The sequence below is a fragment of the Caloenas nicobarica genome, chromosome 2, assembly GCF_036013445.1.
Source record: "Caloenas nicobarica isolate bCalNic1 chromosome 2, bCalNic1.hap1, whole genome shotgun sequence".
NCBI lineage: Eukaryota > Metazoa > Chordata > Aves > Columbiformes > Columbidae > Caloenas > Caloenas nicobarica.
Genome location: NC_088246.1, coordinates 89,703,989 through 89,725,836, shown reverse-complemented (window position 1 = coordinate 89,725,836; position 21,848 = coordinate 89,703,989). Strand labels below are relative to the sequence as shown.

At 37.4% G+C, this 21,848-nt stretch overlaps 1 protein-coding gene across 8 annotated transcripts in view; it reads right to left on the bottom strand.

The window, feature by feature from the left end:
• Positions 1-21,848, bottom strand: part of SEMA5A (semaphorin 5A) — a 330,124-nt gene that overhangs the window by 257,428 nt on the left and 50,848 nt on the right. The window contains exon 1 of one of the 8 annotated variants that reach the window (XM_065628516.1): positions 2,192-2,266. The exons of the other annotated variants lie outside the window; for them this stretch is intronic. The gene's annotated coding sequence lies outside the window, so the exon portion shown is untranslated. Of the gene's footprint in view, positions 1-2,191; positions 2,267-21,848 lie in introns of those variants that run through there. 8 annotated transcript variants of the gene reach the window in all.

Sequence of the window (21,848 nt, the reverse complement as noted above, 5' to 3'; positions counted from 1 at the left end):
GTCTGGTAGTGAACATCCCTTCACACATCTAGCTGGTCCCCTTTGGGGAAATTCCCTTGGAGGGAACAATGGTGAACACTCTGATCAAACAGAATTCTAACTCAAAATTCTCCTTCCTTTAAATGACAGGAAGAAAGACTTAACCAAAAGGGGAAATTTTCTTGTAAATATGCAGCCTTGACATACTGGAAGCCTTAGCATCCTAGAAGGGTACTCAACAATGTTTTCACCAGACACTGTAGAAGCCTTTTTGCTCTGCTCTGTCTTAATCAGCTTAAAATGATGCAACTGTTTGGACCAGTCTCAGGACTATACTATGCTGTTAATAGAAAAATGTGTTCTTCTCCAAAACCAACCCATTTCATAAATAAATACATAAATAGAATCAATATTTGTGTTGGATTTTCTTTTTCCCCTTCCGTCATTTTTGTTTATTTTTCTTATCTCCTTACTCCTTTCTCAGTGGTGGGAAAGAAACCAAAAAACAGTTTATCTGCTACTGTTGAAGTCAAAAGATAAAAAAAATAGAAAGATGCCTTTTGCTTTTGTGTGTGTCCACATATCTGTATGCAAAGAGTTTTCCTCTAGTGATATAATATAGACAAGATTCAAGTCACAGTCTTAACTGTGTTGCATCTGGAGAACTTAGTCCCTGTGAGACCAAATACACCCCCTCCAGTTATTCAAAATCAGGCTCCAAATATGTAAAAATGTTGTTCTTCTTGTAACTTTAACCTATGTCACAGTTCTTCATTCCCCAAAAAGACCTCTTAAGGACATGGCTCAGACTCAGTAAAATTTGTAAAAAAATTTTCTCTACCAACTTCCACAAAGAGATTTTTCACACTGTTTTGTATACTACTACTGGGAAGTACTGGGAAAAAAAACAGGAAAGGTTTCTCTATTCCCTTGTTGGAACATGCTCTTCCCCAGAAGACCTATGGGCCTTGTACTTTGCAGTTAAAAGTCTCAAAGTAGGTAGAGCAAAGAGACAGTCTGGCAGTCAGCATGGTTTGGGACACAGTTTTGGGCAGTTCTGGAGGCAGAGACCAAACAGAGCAGGGAAAATAAACATGAGCACTCTATTTTTACTTTATTATGCACATCTTGTTATGGCAGGCTGGTGATATATCTCAGAGCAGTTCGAATGGAGTTTATAGGCAGAAAACACAAAGCAGAAGCTACGCTCCTGTGGCTCAGTAATTCCTTATCCTTCTATCCACTAAATGGCAGCTCAGAAAAATACTAGCAGCAAAATACAGTGATAAACACTTCTTGGGACACTGGTTTTAGGTATACAGGCTGCCTTCCTTTTTTACAGAGTGTAAGGATCATCTGCTTTTATATTGGGTAGTCAAGAAAACACCTAATTTTCATATATAACATTAATGGGAAAGTACTGCATAGCCTGTAAACACAAAAGCAGATCCCATTTGAGAGGTGGGCATTAAAGCAGAGGAGAAAAGAGGACAAAAATCCTGATTTGATAACCAAAGGAAATCAAAACTAAGATTGGAAGAGAAATCATAAGGCAAGTCATCAAGTGGGATGGCAATAAACTCGGCACCAAGTATCGTGTTCTTTTTTACACATTCTTACGCGCTTAAAACTGCACCAAGAGACAGTGCTATTTGCTGTTTCCTGACAATGTCTCAATCTATGCTTCATTTCTGCATCTCTTGAAACACCTGTAAATCAGAAGTGTCATTACAGGCAACTGGTTACTTAAAAATTTGAGGGATAGGCCATGTGCACTATGGTTTCCCTTTTATTTTTTTTTTTTTTAGAGGCAGTAGAATTTACTACAATTTCTAACAGATGATATATCACTGGGATTTAAGACATCTGGTTTTTTTTTTCAGGTTCAGAGCTTTGCTTGCAGTTTGTAAATTAAAATCAGCTCTCTCAATAGAAGATGAAATTAATAAGTGAAAGCTAAAGAAAAAAGTTACAGTAATCACAATATTTTCTCTATCGTCTATTGAATGACACCTTTAGAAAAATGTCAGTCTTTTGACAGCAGTATGGCAAAATTAACAAGCTCATTTTCCAGGCATCTTATCTGCATAACAGGATGCGAAGTCAATAAAGGCAATTAGTGCTGCTCAACAGCACCTCTGTTCTGACTCCCCAAAGTGCATGGTGGAAATCTTGTGGGAAAACTTGTATAAAGCCCCAGTTAGTTACTCACCAAGTACTGCTAACTATGTGTGTTATATACTGCACAGGGACACCATTTGTTTCTTCAGACATCTCCCATTCTGCATTAGCCTGTTTTCCAACAAACACATTATGTCAGTGCTTTATTAATGCTCTTTTACTTGCTTCTGTGTGTCAACAATTCAAAGCAAGGAAAAGATGGAAAAAGTCAGAACAACGACGTAAAGCTCTCACCCCCTTCCTAGAACATACTCTACAGAAATTGCTTCAGAAGAAACATCACCTTCATTTGCACCAGCATAAGCAAGGGGAGTCGTTTTTGTTTTCTTTCAATCTATTTTTAGAGGCACGCTACTTCCAATGTGTGGTCCACCTCCTTAGAGAAGAAGAAAAAAAAAAAAATGTTAAGGATGCCAGAGCTGTTCCCTCGATGGCAAAGGAACAAGGAGAGTTGGAGAGTGGCAGCCATGGTAGAAATTCCATTCAGGTCACTATAAGCATTCCCACTGGTCTCCACAAAACACCAAACAAGACTGGAATTCATTCAGCTCCAGTTTCAGCCTTTCAATACCTATAATTACTCCCAAAGGACTAATGAGGAAGCCAGTTCTCCACCTCGTAAGAAATACTGACAATCAGAAAGCAAGACACTTGGTACTGTGCAGCAGATGAAGCTCACCCTTAAAATACTGAGAGAGGTAGTGAGGGAAGTAGATTTTTAATAAATCCAGCATTTCCAATAATTTCATCCTACAGCACAAGAACACTCATCTGCTCTGTCTTTCTTCTCAGACAGTCCTATTTTTAAGCCATCTGTTTCACAAAATGGTTCTATTTATATATTACAAAACACAATAAGGCCTTCTGAAACAAATGGGATGTGAGACAAAGAACGGAGAACTATCTGTTGCATAAGAACAGCTCTGGATGGATTTTGACAACTTGCTCTGTTCAGACAAGTTACATCATTTCAATTCCTTCCATACCCATCAAAGTGGGGTTCCAGACAAGACTGACTTATCTGAAGATGTGGGTGAACTCTTGTTTTCAAGGCAATAACTATGCTTGATCCTCAAGAAAACTGACCGAGGTGCAAAATCCTTCATAATTATTGAAATACTGGATATTCTCCCCTTCCACACAAGATCTAGTACTTATGTTCAAAGATACAGTGCAGAGTGATTCTTTTTTGAAATGCATTGTAGGTATTGGACTTCTTGAACTTCAAACATATGATAAAAGTAGTAAATCAGTATTTCTGAAGTCTAACACATCATCACTCGCAATAAATCACCCCCAAACAAAATTATTCTAGTAAAAACACGATTCATGGCCCACTCTTAAAAGGTTTTTCAGTGTTTTATTGCACTCCTTTAATGACATAATTTTACAATGTAATTTTCCCTTATTCATCTTGGATCACCTTAAGCTCTCATTTCAAAGAGCAACAAAAACAAAGGTAAGTTGTCCACTGGAGTTCTTAAACATTTTTCTGAATGGCAAGGTGGGTCAAATTACAGTTCAAATATCATGCAACTCTTCCAAAATTCTTTCTTAAATAGATCATTTGCAACACTCTGGAAGGCAAAGAGTTTTCTCCAACAGATGTTCAAACCAAAAACTAATTTAAAATGCTAGTACCTCATCCTGCAGATGGCAAGCTTTGAGTTCCCTCCTGATTTTTCATTAAAAAAAACCCTATAACTTAGTCCTGCAAAACAGCTCTAAGAACCACTTCTGTGTTATGGATTAATAAAACGAACCAAAAGTAGAAATATGTTCGAAATATAACAGAAAGCTGCAACTCAATGAAAATCATCCCTTAAGCCCATCCAGAATTTATTTTTGCTAAACTCTCTCTAAAGTCCTACGAAAACTTGGTCACTTCCAGCTACAAAAGGAGACAACATTTATAGTTATTTTATGTATGCCAGCATCTCTTTTTGTTGCACTGTTTTTCCCATTTTCTAGAACATCGCTTTTAATACTAAGGAGTAAGTAAGCAAAAGAAAGCAGAAGTTAAACCACCACCACCAACCCTAAACACAAGAGAAGATGATTTAATTATATTTTATGATGTGTGCATGGATGTGTAAATCACACAGAAACAGATATAGAAATATGCAGGTACTATTTCTAACATCATCTCCCATCACTCTTAAAATTCAAGTATTGTAACATACATACATATATTACACACTTATATGTATATAAAATATAGAGCAATGATAGAATGACTTATCATAATAATCTAAACCATTATATAAAAAGTCTCAAAACATTTTATCATAAAACAGTGGGAAAAATCAGTTACTAGAAAATTTCAATAACTCTTTCATCCCTAGTTATGAGCATCACATATGATTAGTTCAGAACTAAAACAAATGTGTTTCTTTTAAGAATAAAAGGTTGCAGCATACATTAAAATAAAAAACAACAGCAAGAGTCCCAAGGCACGATTTTAGAGAACCTTAGTTTTCTAAAATCCAGGCATCCACACACTGCATTGTCATTTCAGCTTCTACCATTGAAGGTGTCCACAGAGCCACTGCTTCATCCTGGCCTAGGATGCAATCGGGATACTGAAGTTCAGAATCTCAGAAGCAGGACAGTTACCTTCACTAAAGCTCCTGTTCCTGGACTGGGCAAATCAAAGTTCCTTCCTTGTGCGGAACTGAATGCTACAGATCCTATTATTAACACTGACAAACAGTACATCTTCAGAGAAAAGTGGAAAAATCTGAAAGCAGCAGCCATGACTCAGAACAATTTGGTAACTGAAGATAAGAATGCAGGGACAAGAGAAATAACAATAATCAAAAAAGGAGGCAGTGTTCAAGGTGTTGATCAAAACAGATAACACATCCTCTAAATTGCAAGAAGCAAATATTGCAAAAGGAGGCAGAGAAAGGGCCACAATCCCTGTTCCAAGCCAAAAAAAAAAAAATCCTCAAACAAAAAAAAATTAAGCCTGCAAGAATGATAAAGTATTAGGCATCAGCTCATGAGATTAACCGCATCGCCATCAAGATATTTAAACTAATCCATTCTCAGTGTGTCAGTCAAAAATTACAATCTACTGAGATCTGATTACAAAAAGCAGCTGTTCCACCAAACCATGAAAAAACAATGGCCTAATGACAAGGACCACTGTGCACCGTGTTTGATCGACACTATTTCCCCAGCTAGTGGTCCTCAGTCTATAAGTGCAGTGCAAAAATGCCTTCCTGGGCATAGGGAAAAATACCAGCAATGAGTCTTATGTACTCCCTTTTACAGAAGGCCTGAGCACCAGTTGCACATCTCTCACCTGCTAAATACATGATGCTGGGACAGTTTCTTCACCTCTGATGTGCCTGAAATGCACTGCTTACACTCAGCCACTATTTACAATAAATCTTGCTGTACTTTATGAACCTTCATTTTCACTCAGTTGCAGCTCTCAGAGTACTATTCAGAAGCTGTAGAAGCAGCTGCTCTTTTCCAACATGAGCACAAGCTTTTCAATTTGGATTCTGGAAAAGCTAAACTCTCCAGCAAAATGGCTGGAAATGGTAACTGCTTAGTAGTTTCAAATTTTCTCTAAGTATTGGTCACAGTCATCAATAGTCCACCACTTCACCAGAAGAAGCAGGACCAACAGAAGGGTACTTGAAGCAAAACAAAAACTTCCTTCCTCTTGAAAAGTAAAACAGAAAAAATAAAACAAAACAAAATATCTAGCAAAAAGTGCTGGAGCACCTCTTCTCCTAAGTATACCAAAAACAACTGAGGATAGTTGGGACATGCAGAAATACTCAGAATACATCTCCAAACACTGCCAGTGTCCTCCTCCTTTGTGCCAAACTTCCCATGGGCTGAGCAAGCTCTGAAGCACACAAAGGTTAGAGGGAAGAAGGGAATCCGAGGCCAGAAACAAGTTTAAACTGACCCACCTGTAATAACAAAGGCACATAAGCTTATACCACAATAAATTTTTATTCTAAAGAAAACAACAATTTAGAGAGGTTTACCTTTTGCTTCATGCAGATTATATCAACAGAATTTCTCACTTTCCCTTTTTTTTTTTTTTTTTTTTTTTTACATTCAGCAATAGGAAAGTTTTTTAAAAGCAACATGAAAAGGGTGCATTAATGTGAATACTCCTAGATTACAAAAGCTCATAGTAGAAAACACACTGAAAACATGGAAGTTTACCCAAAGATACTTTGTAAAATGACTAGCATTTTACATCTTGGGAAAATTCCCTGAGAAATGAAACAATTTCCTAGAGGTCTGTAATTCCCGGAGGCACAATTGTCTAAAAGCACTAGAATTCTTTATATTTTAAAAATCTTTTGTAGGTTTTGGGTTGGTTTTGGTTGGTTGGTTGGTTTGGTTTGGTTCTGTTTTGGGGGGAGGGGGTGGTTTGTTTGTGGGTTGTTTTTTTTTAAGTGATAAAGATGTTCCTCCTTCAGCATGCAGTAGCAAGTAACTTCTTCAGCAGCCCCTTCTCTGAGGAACCTTTTCCCATGCCATCTCCACTACCTTTCCACAAGAGGTGAGAATAATATGCAACATATGCTTCCCACCAACGGGGAAGTTGTCAAAGTCACTCAATATTTTGACATGCTGGAAGCTCTTGCAGATTAAGGCCATGGACAGACGTGAAGGTGAGGAACACTACATGCAGTTTATTCTCTCATGCCAAAATACACAAGGCAGCTGAAACTCAAGACCTTCTCCCTAATACATGAATAATCTTCCCATACACATTTTCCAAAGCCTGGTCCTTCATATCCATCTATGCAAAGCGTGCTTGAGAGGTGAAATGCAAAGGATGTGCAAATACCGCAACATCCCTCACTAACTGTGAAACACAGCTGTGGTCTGTTCTCATCCATTCAGATATATGGCTGTAAACCAGCCTTTTCCTAACACATCTATTTTCACTAAGACACCATTTCCACCCCATTTCTGAAGGTGTCACCTGCACTTAAAGAAAAAAAAAAAGCCACCACACTTTCAAGGCCCCTATATGGACTGCTTTCTCTTCTTCCCAAACCAAATGCCAGTCTTACCTCCAACCTGCCTTTGCAACCAGCCACTGCATGCCCATTTATCACTCGGCCTTCCTCCCACTCAATCCCTCTGAACAAAAGCTGCATGTCAGCATCTGCAAATCCCTTCACTGTTCTCCTATCCCTCCATGAACTAGTTTGCTGATGCCTTTAATAAACCCAGCACAAGCACTGCTGTTTACAATGCAAGACAGACTTGTTTCACTACTCCTGGGTACTTGATTCCATTCATCATCCATTGTTTTGTTTTAAAGTGGAAACATTTTGTCTTGTTCCAGGTTTCCTCAGGGGTTAACAGAACAGTTCTCATTATAGCTCTCCATTACTAAAGATCTGCCTTCCGTCCTTTGCTTGAGGGCACAAACGTGACAGTCAGGGACTACTTCATATGATAATTACCTTTTCAAAATAAAATATTCAGTAATGAAATATTCTTCATAAAAACCTGCATATAATATTTACAGTGAGTATACTCACACAGAAAATAAAGCTTACATGGATCTGTTTCAAAATGATGGAGTACCAGGTAAACAATCCAATATATGTAAGTGACCCAGCATGACCGATATATGTCAGAAGGGGAACCACTGGAAAATTGCACCGACCTCAGGTACCAGCATGAGTGTGAAACCCAGGAAATGTTGGAGAAGAAATGCAAGTTATTAGTTTTGTTTATGTTAAAGGATATTATCTTTAAAGACATACAGTCATCTAAGATAAAAAGGTTCACTTTTCATACAAGCAGAACACCATAAATACATTGTTGGATTGTGGATGAAAAGTTGTATTAACTGATTAATTTTTTTTTTTTTGCGTATGGCAAGAAAACACAACAATGCAATTACCAGGATAAAAAGAAGTATCATGGCTTTACATGCTTGCCAGAGCCTATCCTTCTACATTAAAATTCCTAGTAAATTAGTCTAAATCCTTAAAAAGGAAAAACATCAACAAGTGATAGGAGATGAAGACGTTTTGTAAAATTCTTCATATAAAGAATATAATTCTCTTTTCAATATAAGTCAAAAATCCCTTTAAGCAAGAAACAAGACTTATTATTTCTTATTTATTCTACTGTTATCATACCACAGTGATTAAAGATAATCTCAACAATAATGAAGATGAAGTGGTTCCTTATTAATTAAACACTCATTAAAGAGGAACAACTTTATCTATATCCCAGTGAAAAGCATTCTAAAACATCACAAAAAACTCATCTTTGTATTCAGCGCTAAATATTTCAGCCATCTTAATGATTTCAATAAGCTCAGTAAAATATTCTATTTAATGCAGCTGATTAATATTAAGAAAACAGCCAGTCATCCTATTGAACTGGTGTCAGAGTGGTCAGCACAGTAGGCTTGTACAATTAGAAATGACCAGTTATAACTGAGAAATAAGCAATATTCAGATAGGGTGACCTCTTATAAACTGTAGCTATTTAACTATTGTAGTTCAATAAAGTAATGAACTATGTGACTGGAAGGGTTGCAGAGGATCATCCTCAACACAAGTTAATAAGAGGAGTACAGAGAGGACGAGACCGAGCTGCTGAGGAAGGAACAGCACCAGCCCGGAGCAGGCAGAGGGCAGCTGCTCTGGGTGCTCAGGTCCCTTGGTTCGATGCCCCGGGCAAGGTTGGGTACGTCCCAAAGGACACGCCAGGAAGGCCACACAACAAAACCCCTCTGTGTACCTTCAAGCAGGGAAATAAAACAATACTATGAGGCTTTATGATTTATAAGACTGTCTTCAGGAAACCATTTTTTACATAAAAATACAGTCCAATTTCTCTAATACAATGACACTTTTTTTTTTTTTTACTTTTTTTTTTTTTTTGCTAAGCCAGGAATAGAGGAACTGGATGTTTCCTTCCTCTAGATCTTTCTCCTTAAGAACTAAGTAAGCAATTTAAAAGTCTTCCTGGCTCACCACTTGTCTTCGCCAGCATCCCTCCTGCCTCTGTCTCTATAATGCTTTTTCCTATATAAAACAATGTATAGTCACTTACTGTGCATGTGTTACACATTGAAAACATGCACTTAAACACCTAACATTGAGGACTACAAAAAAACCCTACCAAAAACATTAAAATAAAATAAACCATTTTAACGTATTTAAACAAAGGTTTATCTCTGCCTTTAAGCGACCCAAAATAAAAGTGTTAATGTATTTATTAAATGAGTGTGTATGAGAATACAGCTCACAAAATTTCCAGTTCCAATTTAGTTTTTCTTTCTAAGACAGGAACTTCATGACTTACTGTGTTTGAGCTTTTAAACTAAGATAGAGCTGCACTAATTTCCTATGTATCTTCTAAGACAGTGTTACTACCTAGCACAAAAAGTCACAGATGGTTTGCTACTATAAGTGTACAGCAGATAAAAACAAATACCACATCAGGACTGTTTCTCTGTGCACTAACACAGCAGAGTTTTCAGTGCAATAACTACTTTCAAGGTTGCAAAGAAGGCGACATTGCACAGTAATCTCATTTGCATTTCCTATACATTGAACTTCACAGTTTCAATGAAAAGAGAAAAGTGTTCTGCTCATCATTTAGGCATTTGAAGAGTTTTTCTCTGAAAAGTTGGCATTCTGCCACCTTAGAGATTGCCTGCTAAACTGCCCATCTTGGCTTGCATTATGAAAAACAGGAACGGGCATGATTTTAGAAGGCACAGAGCCAAACTGAATAATACCTTACAATTTATATAATTGCAGCAAATACAAACTTGCTGAGACGCACATAATAAGTAAATTTATTTTTATTTCCATGTTAAAAATATCTGTCTCACCAGACGTAGCTACATAACCACAGTATTTGATTTCATGAAAATATTACAGATGGGCATCTATTAATTTCTAATGCAAAAAACATTCCATAACAAACCTGGTGCAATAATATTATACTCTTAATACCTTATATGTAGGTATTTTTTAAAAATGCTGAAACAAACTCATACCAAGGGCAAAAAGAAGTAAGAAACCAGGTGTTAAGCATTCATTATCATGCAATCAGAAGAGTACCCCAGAAATCTCTCCCATCAAACATTTTAAAATACATGGCTTCGCTATTTTCCCATATCATTTGATACTAAACAGTGAATATTCACTTAATGTTTATAAAATGCAAAGCATTAACTTCGGTGTTATGAACCAGTATTATATTCCTCATTAAGTACTCATGACAGCATGAGGCTGTTAATGCTACTACTTGCCAGTCAAACAATCAGTAATTCCAGTTCTTCTAACACAGTAACAGGGGACTTGAATACAAGGGCTAGAGAACAGCAAACAGCTGTGAAAGAATAAAAGCATCTTCAGAACACACATTTAAATCTGCAATATCATGCCACGTCAACACAGAAAACTCCTGTTTCTAGAAACCTGGGTCCCTGTGGTGTGAGTAATACAGAGGGAAAGAACTAGCCTTGCGAAAAGCCAACCTCCAAAGTCCAGATACAGATTATGGGAAAGACAAGATTATTTATTCCTCATATAGCAAATCACCCCGTATCACCTGCATTTCCAGTGATATGGATATAGCAATGCAGTGACATTCATATCCTGATTTCCGATAGTAACAAAACAAAAGTACGTTTCCTTTTTTAAAGGCCAATATTTTCTTTTTCCGATTCTGTACTTCACCAAAACACTTCAGGATCTGGCATCTGCTATGATGGCAGAAACTTAGACAATTCAAGTTTGACTTCAGATGAAATCTTCTCAAAAGAAACTTGGGAACTAACATTTATTTATAATTGGAATTGACCTGAAATGCATGTGCAATGATCTCAATGAGGTTTGCATGGGTATTATCTAGAATTATTCTTCCAGACCAGGGGTGTCAAAGTCATTTTCACCAGGGGCCACATCAGCTTCGCGAGTAGTTACATTTATACAGTCCTAAAATTACATTCGGCCCTTTGAATGCAACCGCGAGGCTGATGTGGCTCCCGGTGAAAATGAGTTTGACACTCCTGATCTAGACTCACATACAAGTCACTCCAACAATACTATCTTAGTTATTTCAGTGTCTGCTTTTTACCAACAACCTGGTTTTGTTTGTAATGGGACTAGAGCTCATCAAACCATCATTCCTGTAGTTTTATTTTTCTCCAGCTTCATATGTTGAACAGATAGCAACTGCTTTAGAAATTTAATAGGCTTCATTTCGTGTTGCTTAAGTTCTAACTCCTCAGAGACATAAGATTTCCATCATCTTACATCCTCTGCTTCTCCAAGATCTTGAACTTCTAAGACATCACAGCAGACTAGACAAACACGGCTCACCCTTGTGTTCACATCTCCTGACATCACTGCGGTTCAACCATCATATATATATGCCTACACATGCAGATGTACACAATGGACAAGACAATAACTCTTCTGAGACCACATGCAGTACTTTCTGCCCCCTTTTAGTCTAGAAGAGGGCAAGCTCATGTATATATAAAAAAATACAATGCAGCCAGTTCAAGCTCCTCAGAAATCCACTGTAAACTTAAAATTTATCACTTCTGACTTTGCATTGAAAATCAAAGATAAAAATCAAAGGACAAGAGACCACACTGGTTCCATTGTTTCTTATCTTCCTCATTTCTTCATTAAACTTCACATGTTTATGATAATCAGCTTTACAGCTTTATTCCTCTTGAGTCAACTGGTTTACTGCCATGAATCCATTGTGTAATTAGCCTAAAACATACAAGTTACAAGTCCCTATAATTGGTCTCTACTTTCTTATTCCCTCCTTATCAGAGTAAGCATCGCTTTCAAACAGAAATTTCAGAAAAATCATGAGGTAAGTAGTAAACACATTGCACATGACCGAGGAAGAGACAAGTACAACCCAAAAGATACATGTACACATCAACCATATGCTGTTGAAGCTGGAAAGTAAGAAACGGGGTTGTAAGGAGCAGTTATCACAGGGTAGTAATAAACCAATTCCATTTGTCTCATGATTTCCAGCTGATAAATTTGGGAAAGTGTCAAAGCATTAAAGCTGTACTAACAATACCCTGTATTAGGCCTAAGTGCATTCAGCTGCAAACTTGCTTCTGACTGAAGTCAGTGTCAGAATATTCAAAACACATCTTTACCAATGGAACAGGCTGCTTGTTCAATATGAAACAAGGTTAAAAATCACAATTTCCAAACCTCTTTTTGTATTTTTTTTTAAATCATGTAATAGTTAGCATTTGTCAATAATAAAAATCATTACGCGAATTGCAAAAACTAAGGTAATCATCCAATTATGTAATAAAAATATTAAACTTTTCGAACTATTAAGATTTTATATTCAGGGAAGCAGTTATCTATCAAACAAAGCAGGCAAACATACCACTGGAGGAAAAACAAAAAGGCAAAAAAAATTTTACCACTGAATGGATTTATTTAAAATAGCTGTTTCCTACTTAAAAAGGTAGAGAAGTTAAAGTTTCGCTTTTATATTTGGAATAGCCAGATCAGCGACTCATAGGAATGCACAAAGTTTGACGCAGTCCATGCTGAGATGCAATGGCTTGGTAGGGTCACAGTTCAAGCAAGGACAGCACAGCATATGCCAACATTTGAACTTCTGCCAGTACTGAAATAGTAGTTATGACTAAAAACCTCATCCAGTTTTGGCCAGAGTAGAACTTGGCAACTAAATTGGATTTCAAAGTTTAGGGGGAAAGTATAGCTTATTTTTTAAAAAGCAGTATTTTAAAGTCACTTAATCCAAGCTAGTATTTGAAGTTTCAAATTGGATTTTAGCTCTTAATTGGCAGGTATCTGTAAGTTGATCTTTCACATTATCCAGCATTCGTAAATGTGCAGGTTCTTGGAGGTCTTGATAGTTCCAGCAAAGATCAAAAAAATCTCAGGAATTTTAAAAAAAAAAGTCAACCCTGGCCTGCACTGCAGCCAATCCAATGAATTTCTCCAAAAGCCCAGAACACTAGAAAGTACACTGCTAGTACACCAAACAGTTATTCTTACAGATAGTTTGGGTCCAGCAGAAGAACAGCAAAGGCATTTACACATCACTGAACTAAGTGAATAGATTTGTTTTGCATCCAGTCCACCCAGCTTGCAAGTTGGCTAGTCAGCAAGCACCCTAATCAGAAGAAAGTGCATATATATATATATACAGAACAACAACAACAAAAAGCCCAGAACTAAAAAGAAGAAATCAAAAGGAAAGATTAAAAGCGAGATATGGCTTGCTTTTGTTAAAATCTAAGAAGAAAAATGATTATCCCAGCCATGTAGAATCACTATATAAGGTCTCTCTTGTGGGGTTCTCAGTAGTACAAGCTGTGAGGACACTTGAGGAGAAAAGTTAAAAACTAAACCTTCCCAGTAAGCAGAGAGGCCCTTGACTTAGAGAGCAACCACAAACTCTAGCTGCGGGCCTCACACAAATTTCGTTCATAATTTCCTCCAAACTGAGGATGAAATATTAAAAACTTATGTGGCATACTCTCTGATATAGAGTCAGCAAGACAGCAAGTGGAGAAGTGCTGTGCCTACCCTCAAGTGAACTCATACAAACAGAATAAGAGGCAGATATTTGCATTACTGCCATTTCACACAGGTGGAAACAATCAGCTGCCAAGTGCCAAGCAATTGCTCACTAAAGGACAGGTCAATAGCATAAATGTGATTTGTCATTTGTTGGGAGGAGGGAGGTGGGCAAGTGATAGAACAGCCTTTTGTTCCCATTTTATCAGGAAAAAAAATAATAATCACATAACGAAATATACACTAAGTCCTCCTACTTGGCCTGTCTCACAGTAGCAGCAAGCAGGGAATGGCCAAGGGTCAGCTGATCCTGTACAGTTGAAAACCAAGTGTGTGATGGACCCACTGGGTCTGTGGCAAGTCAGCGGCCACAGGAAGGAAATCCCAACTTTCTATTTAAGTTCTGAATCTGACCTCTCAAAGTGCTAGACATAAATAGGTAAAGTATCCAGAACAGAAAATACTAGACTTATAAAAACATAATTTTAAAGTACTGAAAAAAATCCAGTGCAGAATTATTTGTTGGATTTATTTATGAACATTCTCTTCTGGTACAAACAAGTGCTGCATTTCTGCAGTGCTGCTAATAATATTTTAACCTTCTGGCTGTAATATTATTTGGAAAAAAAAAATTAAAACTGCTCTGCGTTTAATGGTAGTTGATAAACACCAAGAATTAAGATATACTTAAAGTCTACACAGCTACCCTTTAGTATGATAATAACTATATTTTTTTAGGATCCTTCCCAAAAATGTAAGCCCAAATGTTAAGACAAAATGGAGATTTAAACTATTATCAGCTGTATATCTACATACATCACAGACCGTGATGGTTTATTGATCAAATATGGACAGGCAGCATGCCATTTTCACTTGTTCAAACCCGAGGCTTTTGGATTTGTAAGTCTTCATGGTATTGCTGCTATGACTAATCCATCACGCCAATTATTTCATTCTGATTATCTCTTTAAAGAAAGTTCTTGCTATCTTCTCGCAAATGACCAAGTTGTAACAAAGTTTGGTTTTGTTTTGTGTTTGTTTTGTTTTCTATTCTAGGTGCTATCTGGCCAGAACTTAGTAGGGATGCTGAATATTTTGTTGCTCTTCAGGAGGGATATATTTCCTCAGCAAATGGCCTTGATGTACAAGCACAGAAACGCAAATCTTGGTACACACACCTGTCACTCTACAGGCTTGATCCACAATCCAGTTCCTCATGATGATAAAGTCTGTTCTGCAAGGAGTTCAGCAGATTTTGTATACGTGGATCACCAGAATTTGGCTTTTAAATAAAAAGTTCACAGATGTGACCATATTGATGCATTTCTGTTTGAAGATTTCTTCTTACTTTTAATAGCATGATGAGAACACCTCTGTGTGGAATAGCAGGAAATTCAATTTTCTGATTACAAGGACCTGGAAAGTACTTCCATGGGTAAATGTAGTCTTGTAATGGACAAAATCCTAAAATTAAAACAAATGTCTATTGCAAGAGTTTAAAACAGCCAGATAGATCATCTAGCAACTCAACTGCTGAGATGTTGTGGTCTTTTGGACTCACGATTAAAAATAATTTGTTTAAACAAACATTAGTTTCATTCACTATGTTTCTTTTCACCATGTATCTCTTGGCTGCACATCTTCAAGACTGTTCTATGATATTTCCACTTTTTCAGTCATCCCAAGAATTTGCTCTGGAAACTGAGAGACTACCGGTACACAGAAGCACTGTTACCTTCTTTTCCCTCAAAGATAATCCCAAACTCAGGTTAGGAGCTAAATTTGATGGACAGCAGCTGAGAGAACTTCATTTTCCCTTTGGACTAACAGATTAAAGAAGAGGGATTCAGTCCAACTCTTAAATTATTAAATGCTAAAAATATTCCACATGTCAATACTGTTATCTCTAAAAAGTTAGCAAATGCGCTATGGGGTGAGGTCGATGGTCCATCTAGCCCAGTGCTGTGTCTCCAACAGAGCAGTAAGAGATGAGTCTCAAGAACACCACAGGCCTTGCCAATTTCTATAGCCTATTCCCTTCTATTCATTCAGCATCCAAAGCTCTTGAATAAAAGATGTTGAAGTGCAGTATTTTTAGTATCTATTTATGGACCTGTTGTCCATGAATTTGAAAAATCCCTTTGTGATCCCATCTGATGCTCTCTGTCTCTACTACGTCCTATGGCAGCAAATGCCAGTTCACCACCATCTGGAGCTCCATCTAGTTTCAAGTTTCTCTCAGTTTTGTATTGTGGGAATTAGTGAACAACAGTTCCTCACTTTCCATATTGTGATTTTCTAAAATGCAGTCAGGTCTCCTCCCCTCACATATTCTGTTCCTCTCCACCATGAAAAGTCCCTGTCCTTTTTATTCCCTCCCACTGCATTTATCCATCTCTAAGTGACTACTCATCCATCCCTACTCTCAAACAGCTCCAGGAAAAGGGGCTCAGTTATTTGCTGCAATGTAGCCCGCTTGGAAAAATTTCAAAAGAAAAAAAAATTTGGAAAATCTAGTAAGAAAGGAAAGGAAGTACCTCTCGCAGCCACCTGACTTACACCTCATGTGCTGGACAAAAGTTAATATTTCAAACAAAAAGCTCATAACAACATTAGTTTGAGTATAGACACACTAATATAATCCACTAATATTCAACAACATCAAATATTTTTCTGGTTTTAAAAGCATTTTTATTTAATTAGGAGTTCTCAGAAATATACTCATGTTTTCATAAGCATTCATAATAACATTTGATACAGTTAACTAGATGGTTACCTATCTTACTCCTGTACAAGAAAGCAAATACAGTTTGCTGTCATTCTTAGAACTAAACAGATATAAAGAAACCGGATTCAAACCTAATTTTTAACCTTTAGTGCCTTGCATAGGTCAGAGCCCATTTCACTATTTTTTTTCTGAGCATTTGCTCAGAAACTTTTCTTGTTATGCTGCAGCACTTCTTTGTGCATGGTACTATTCAGATATGGGAATACTACTTATCACCATGAAATCATACAGTGCTCCAATTCCTCCTCCTCCTTCACAGCAAAGGTCCTAAATACATTCATTATGCTTATCTGCTTTTGGATCCCACCTATGCAAAACAGTTCTCAAAAAAAATTTCCTTCTTTTTCTTTCCCCTATCCAGAGATGTTCTTCATAATCACTGTTCTGAAGAGAATGAAATATTTCTTCTCTTCAAGAGCAAAACTAAAACCAGCTAAAATTTGGACACTATTTTTCAGTGTTTCTCACAATCAACACCATTTTACCAAGTGAATTGATAAAGTGAGCTATAAGTTAGCAGAAGTCTTCATGGCAACTTACCACTGATTGGAAAAATATTAATAGCCCCAGGCAAACCAGTCATTAACTGCCACTGATTTGGAGGGTGATATAGCATTAATAATTCAATAAAAACACTTTGAGCAATAAAAGCTTAGGGTTATTTATTTAACCAATTAGATCTTTTTTGGCAGCATCCTTGCTCTTGAATAAACCATGCGTGTTCTTCAATTAATCATGAGAATTGAAAACTACAAATCTGCAGTCTCTGCCTTCCAGACAAAGAGATACATTGTGCAAGAAGCCCAAAATAATAAGGGAGACTATAAGCGTAATTTACGTTCTCTCTCAGTGGACAAAAGAGTGCTGGCACTTGAAGATGTGCTAATTAGTAAATCTTGGCTACTGGTGCTTAATGGTCTGTTCGTCATGCACCACTTTCCAAATCCACTGAGAGACAGGTACAAATTGTACCTATATAAAGTTATAAACCATTAGAATGCATATGAGGTGCCTCTTGCTACCACTAATGTTTAACAGTCCCCTCTAATCTACAAGAGAGGCAGAAGGATACAAATGCATAACTAGAACACTATACTGAATTACCAAGCATGTCATTTATTAACAGCTTTATTTCATTCAGAAACCTCAGTGTGACAAGCCATTACCACCCTGACAGCCTAAAGCTAAGGGTTTGGGGTTTTTTTCAGTGTTTTGAATGCTTCAGGTTTGGTCTTTCGCTCTCCAGGGAACCACTACACATCTCACGGTACATATAAACCATTTAATTCTGTACCATAAATTCTAAATTCCTTACAATATAGTCCAACACAAATTCCCTGGTTTAGGTCTCTTCTTCAGTGAGCCAAACACACCAAACTCTCTGGAGTGCACCCACAACTGGTCTTACAAGCTGAATACTCAATTTTCTCTTATTCCTTTCATGGAATGTATTCAGATTGGCTCTACTTATTTGGACAAAAGCCAAAATTACCCATTATAAATCAAACAATCTGCTGCTTTCTGATAACTGAACTGGCCTTAGCAAATGGGTGAAAGTGAAATACAAAAAAAATAGGGAACCCAGCCGAGTCATGGCCCTCAATTCCACAACTCAGTATGAAGCTGTGTCCTTTTAATTAAGTCTTTTGATATTTAAACTGGGATTTCATGTAAAAAACAGAAGGTGAAGTTTATATATTTTCAATGTTAACTAATCCCAGCAATAATGCTTGGGATTTTGAAAAACAATTTTTGTAATGATGATTTAGAAATATTTCAGCTTCATCACACATACTCCGGTCTGTCAAACTCACTTTTGAGATAGATTAATGAGTGCAAAAGCAACGTAGATCCTATATATATACCTGAACTTACAACAATAAACTACAAAAAGAAAACAAAAACAAAATCTGAACCACCACCAAAAAAATCCAACCACCACCACTTCACCCCCCACAATTTTTCCAGGGTAAACTATTTCATTTTATCTTAATCCAGTAAGATTCCTAATTCTGGTGCAGAGCTGGGGGGGAGGTGTGTTTGCGCATTTTTAACTGTAAATTCCATATTACTCTGTCATGCTTTGGCCTTTTGGGAACTTGGGTGTTGGGATTTTAAGTAAACATTGTTTAAGACATCACCAAGTCACCAGCTAATCTAGCATTTTCGATAAAGTGTATTTATACCACATCCATATCTAATCACCTAGCCACACATCCCAGTTTTCTGAGGGGAAGCATTTGGGTAACTAGCACGAACAAAGGACCTTTTGCTCTCTGCACCTGAAAAAATCCCAGACTTCTAGATATTTACTTCTATGCACAGACATATGCAGCTTTATTCAAAGGAATGCTTCCCCAACTTGATAAACATCCCGATTTTAAAAAATATCTCCCTATTTAAAATTAATCTGCTGTTTTCAATAACTATTCAATCAGCTCTCAGTGTAAAATTTTAGTATTGAATCAAACCAGTAACAGTTACAGTTGCTTTCTTTTAATGAATCCCCTACGCCATAAGGGCAAGGAAATCCCCTATGCTAGAAGGACAAGGAAATGCTTCAAATCTCAAATGTATTAAAGAAAAGGCTTGGGACCATATGAAATTACATAGCAATTCCTAGCATCTGAGAACAAAAGACTCATATATATTCCACACCTAAAATTTCTGTTTTCTAATAAGGATTTTATAAGATACAAGGTGTAAGTGTGAATTCTGCAGCAAAGAGTTCGAAAACAATCATCATCACCAAATTCATACTAGTGAATCCACAATAGGAGCACAACATACTTGCACCTTGACAATCCTGAAACGTCAAAAGCAAGCATTTAACAAGTAGCAGCAATAATAATATTCCCATTATTAATTATTGCTTGTGCATCTAGAAAGTCTGTTATATGGTTCCACTACACAACCCCTGACTACAACAGAAGACAGTAACTTGGACTAAAAGCAAGACACACAAAAAAGGTGGAGAGCTGAATAAATAGCACCAGTGACAACAATATAATCATACAGTCTTTCAAGCCAGCAAAGCATACAGCTGTTTTAGGGGATACTGTCAGCTTTTTAAACTGTTCTCAACTCTCATGAGGAAGACAATGTGGTGCTGCCTTCCGAATTGAGCTTCAGCATCTATTCTGCTAAATGATGATGATTCTGTCCCACTGTTTCTCAATGATGCCCAAACTAAGAGTGCGTACACCTCTTGTGAATAAGTAACTGAAGCTTTCAAGGTACCAACACCAGGTGTCAACCAGCAGTTTCCTCCTTTCCACTTCCAAACAACTCATTTCCCTTTCCACTCCTACTTTTTTTTCCGGTGTTGGTGTCCTCTTCATGTCGCAGTTGCTCTTCACCACCCACTGCCTCCTGTTCTGCAGGGATCCTATTCCTATACGTCCTAAGCATCTGCAGTGGGACAGGCATACAGGGTTTTCTTCCTCCTCCTCTCCTTTAGCCACGTAAACAGAAGGGAAACAGTGAAATACATAGTAATACAGTACCGATTAATCTGGATGTGACCCAAGATTTAGAGCCATTCTTTTTTCTTATTATCAGGCAAAAAGAATTACTGCAAACAAGCCATAAAAAACTATGATTGATATGAGAGTACAGACCTGGAAATGAGACTGTTCACAGAGGAAGCGAACCTTAAAGAGCAAAATTAGCTTTAACTGAAGAAACACGATAGCTTTCAACCCAGAAAGTTTCTGAAAGAATTGGCCCATGAAGTCACTAGTGAGACAGCAGAGAGTTTTAACCACAAATCTGTAAAGAAAATCAAAAATACTTGATTGAAAAAAAAAAATTGAGCGGAAAACAAAAAACCCAGCATACTTCTTAAGTCAAGCAGGAGAAAAAAAGCGAACCAGCAGTCAGGCACACAGGGAACTACTTAATTTCAAGATGTAAGATGGTTAATTACCAGAAGTGGAAACATACTAGAAACCTCGCAAGGACACAAATGCAAATAAACCATATTAATTCAAATATGAATGTGTATGGCATTTAAAGGAAAATGCATTCCTTGCCTTAGGTAACAGAAGATAGGAGACTCTTCAGGATGAAGTAGAATTTGTAGGTAGTTTGTGTAAAACCTTGCAGTAATCAGATAAAGATACTTAATATATAGCTATATATTAGATGCAAAATATATTCTGAATATGAATACTTCCTTTAGACTTCTACAACATTCACATACCGTAAAACTTCAACAACAGAAATTCTACCTGCAAATTTGCTCTAACAACTTTTCTTAGCTCTGCAGCAAACTCTTCTCAGCAGTTTACAGCCCTTGCACAGTAGCTATAATGTTGTGTCCTGCACTGCACTCATCACTTTAGCATTTCATGTAACCACAGTACCTTTTGGAGCGGAAGGAACTTCAGGAGGCCCCTAGTCCAATGTTCTCCTCAAAGCACAAACAACAGTGAATTTAGACCAGGCTGCTCTGGCAGCCTCCAGGAATGGATATTTTCCCAGTCTCTCTGGGCAACCAGTTCCAGTGCTCAATTATCTTCATAGTAATTATTTTTTTTCCCTTTGGAATTGGAAACTCTGTGCTTCAATTTAGGTCTTATCTCTCATTCTTTGACTGTGTACCTGCTACTAGGCCTCCTCACACCACCTTTTCTGCAGGATGAACATGCTCAGCTTTCTCCATCTCTACTCTCTCTCTCTTACGTGCTCCAGTCCCCTGACCATCTTGTTGGCTGTCCACTGGATTCACTCAAGTTTATCAACACTCTTCTTGTACTAGGAGGGCCAAAACCAGACACAGTATTCCACATGTGGTCTAACAAGTGCTGAATAATGCCAAATAATCACTTCCCTCCACCTACTGGCTAGATTCCCATTGACATATCCCAGTGCATTGTTAGCCTTCGGCATTGCCAGGGCAGACAGCTGACTCATGTTTAGACTCCTGTCGACCCACCTCCAGACCAATTAACTTTAAATGAAGTCATCTTAGCTGCGTGAGAGTTTTTATCTTCACAATTATATCTGTATACTGTAGCTCAGAGCTACAGTATGAACGTTTCAATGAAAAAAAACAACCAAAAATATCAGTTTGGAAAGAGTTATTTGAAAACAAAAACTAACCCAAACACAAAGGTATGGTAAAACAAATAAATCAAAAGCTTTGCACAGATCAACAGGCACCCCAAAACTGATTTTTCCACTCTTTTAGAGTTTTGTTGAGCCCGCAAGCTCAGAATTTGTGAAATGAAGCTAAGTTATCGTATTGTCACTTTGAGTGACGGTAGCACCTTGCACTTCCAGTTAGAAACTGAACTTCACAGTTGCAGAGGGGTTTTCAA